Raw genomic sequence first — 3,503 nt, 5'->3', positions numbered from 1 at the left:
CACCAAATGGCAGAATTCGGGCACGACAATACTTGTGGCGGGAGTGAGAGTAGGCCACCTCTAAATTGGGCGAGCGCATTATTCAATATGAGGATTGGTGTAAGGCAAAACTGAATGGAGAACTTGTTCAGGACGTCAGTAATTGGGGAAAAGGTGATAAGCAACACTGAATTGGAGAATTGGTGCAGGCCATCAGTAAATGAGAGACTTGGTGCACAGTGAAGAAAAATTAGAGAATTGGTGCATGGCAACAGTAAATGGGAGAATTAGAGAAGCGCACCCTTAAATGGTAGAATCAGGCTGGGCATCAGTAAATGGAAGAATTAGTACAGAGATATGAGTAAATGGGAGACTTGGTGGAAACAATAAATGGGAGATCCTGTGCAAAGTGTCAGTACATTAGAAAATTGGTGTGAGTGCCAATATATTCGAAAATTGGAGCAGAGCATGTCTAAATTGGGGAATAGGGGCAGGGAATCAATAAAAAGAAGAAATGTTACAAGCATCGGTAAATTGGAGATTCAGTTCAGAGCACCACTAAATGAAAACAATTCAGCAGGGCACCCGTACGTGGAAGATGTGTATCAGGGAACAACTCAATGGAACGAATTGATGCAGGGCAACAATAATTGGAGAATTCATACAGGTGCCATTAAATTCCAGGTGGGAGGACTGGGGCAGGATAACTCTCAGTGCGAGAGTTAGTGCGGTTCCTGGATTTGAGTGGGATTGGTAAATGGGAGAATTGGTACAGGGAAGCGGAGCACTAATTACATACTGAGAGATGTATAGCACGGAAACAGACCCTTCAATCCAACTTGTCCACGCCTAAATTTAAGAATTCCGGCAGCGCTCCAATAAATTGGTGAATCATTGCAAGGACCTACCGAGGATCTAAAAATTGAATTTAGACAACAATTATATTAAGATTTGTATTTACCACAAAATGGTTTCTCAATTTAAATGAATGCTATGAAATGGCCTGTGAACCTGTACTGCTGATTTGCAGAAATAAGCTGAAATTCAAAGATAAGAGGGCAATAGAGTTTTCATAAAATGAACACTGACGCATTAATTGACTATTCGAACGAACCTTCAACTGAAACATTGCATGAAAATTTACATAAATAAGATTTATTTTCCAAGGATCAGCCCACTGTCAACTATGTCTCCCTATTACAGATGATCGGACTTTTCTTGTCATTAAGAACACTTTTCCTGGAAATATCATTGGATTAACTTGCAGTAAATCATATCACCTTATTATACGTGATTGGTCTTTTATGGCATGAGGGCTGTACTATCTCTTAAAAAAATATTAAAAATGTGTAATTTTCAAATGCAAATGCGCAACTTCACATGGAATACAGAAGCTTTAAACTCTGTGTTGCTGGATAAAGTTATGTCAAGGTGCCTTAATTCAATAAACTAATGACTACTGCTCGAAGAGGTAATAATTGTTTATAATCTGCAGGAAATCACAGAGACAAGCAGGAATGAAATCTGAAAGAGGTAATGGTTTATGATCTGCAGCATTGTACAGAGACAAGCAGGAATGTAATCTGGAAGAGGTAATAGATGTTTATGATCTGCAGATAGTAACAGAGACAAGCAGGACTGAAATAAGACTTTTTTTCGTCAGCAGGATGTTAAATGCGCAAGCAGGAATGAAATCTGGAAGAGGTAATAGTTGTTTATAATCTGAACGTCACTGCTTCCTCCTGTACTATAGAAAATAAAGGAGCTGGAGCAGCGTCACTGCTTCCTCATGTATTAAAGAAAATAAAGGAGCTGGAGCAGCATCACTGCTTCCTCCTGAATTATAGAAAATAAAGGAGCTGAAGCAACGTCTCTGCTTCCTCCTGTAATATAGAAAATAAAGGAGCTGGAGCAGCGTCACTGCTTCCTCCTGTATTATAGAAAATAAAGGAGCTGGAGCAGCGTCACTACTTCCTCCTGTATTATAATAAATAAAGGAGCTGGAGCACCGTCTCTGCTTCCTCCTGTATTATAGAAAATAAAGGAGCTGGAGCAGCGTCACGACTTCCTCCTGTCTTATAATAAATAAAGGAGCTGGAGCACCGTCTCTGCTTCCTCCTGTATTATAGAAAATAAAGGAGCTGGAGTAGCGTCACTGCTCCCTCCTGTATTATAGAAAATAAAGGGGGTGGAGCAGCGCCACTGCTTTCTCTTGTATTTTAGAAAATAAAGGACCTGGAGCAGCGTCTCTACTCCCTCCTGTATTATAGAAAATAAAGGAACTGGAGCAGCGTCTCTGCTTTCTCCTGTATTATAGAAAATAAAGGAATTGGAGCAGCGTCACTGTTTCCTCCTGTATTATAGAAAATAATGGAGATGGAGTAGCGTCTCTGCTTCCTCCTGTATTATAGAAAATAAAGGAGCTGGAGCAGCGTCACTGCTTCCTCGTGTATTATAGAAAATAAAGGTGCATGAGAAGCGTCACGGCTTCCTCCTGTATTAAAGAAAATAAAGTAGCTGGAGCAGCGTCTATGCTTCCTCCTGTAACATAGAAAGTAAAGGAGCCGGAGTAGCGTAACTGCTTCCACCTGTATTATAGATGATAAAGGAGCCGGAGCAGCGTCACTGCTTCTTCCTGTAATATAGAAAATAAAGGAGCTGGAGCAGCGTCTCTGCTTCTTCCTGTAATATAGAAAATAAAGGAGCTGGAGCAGCGTCTCTGCTTCCTCCTTATTATAGAAAATAAAGGAATTGGAGCAGCGTCACTGCTTCCGCCTCTATTATAGAAAATAAAGGAGCTGGAGCAGCGTCACTGCTTCCTCCTGTATTATAGAAAATAACGGAGTTGGAGGAGCGTCACTGCTTCCTCGTGTATTATAGAAAATAAAGGAGTTGGAGCAGCGTCACTGCTTCCTCGTTATTATAGAAAATAAAGGAGTTGGAGCAGCGTCACTGCTTCCTCCTGTATTACAGAAAATAACGGAGTTGGAGGAGCGTCACTGATTCCTCGTTTATTAGAGAAAATAAAGGAGTTGGAGCAGCGTCACTGCTTCCTCGTTATTATAGAAAATAAAGGAGTTGGAGCAGCGTCACTGGTTCCTGCGGTACGATAGAAAATAAAGGAGCTGGAGCAGCATCACTGCTTCCTCCTGGATGATAGAAAATAATTCAGCTGGAGAAGCGTCACTGCTTGCTCCTGTATAATAGAAAATAATGGAGCTGGAGCAGTGTCTCTGCTTCCTCCTGTATTATAGAAAATAAAGGAGCTGGAGAAGCGTCACTGCTTCGTCCTGTATTAGAGAAAATAATGGAGCTGGAGCAGCGTCACTGCTTCCTCTGGTATTAAAGAAAATAATGGAGCTGGAGCAGCATCACTGCTTCCTCCTGAATTATAGAAAATAAAGGAGCTGGAGCAGCGTCTCTGCTTCCTCCTTATTATAGAAAATAAAGGAATTGGAGCAGCGTCACTGCTTCCGCCTCTATTATAGAAAATAAAGGAGCTGGAGCAGCGTCACTGCTTCCTC

The sequence above is a fragment of the Chiloscyllium plagiosum genome, unplaced genomic scaffold (assembly GCF_004010195.1).
Source record: "Chiloscyllium plagiosum isolate BGI_BamShark_2017 unplaced genomic scaffold, ASM401019v2 scaf_5117, whole genome shotgun sequence".
Lineage (NCBI taxonomy): Eukaryota > Metazoa > Chordata > Chondrichthyes > Orectolobiformes > Hemiscylliidae > Chiloscyllium > Chiloscyllium plagiosum.
This window is presented reverse-complemented; position numbering follows the sequence as displayed.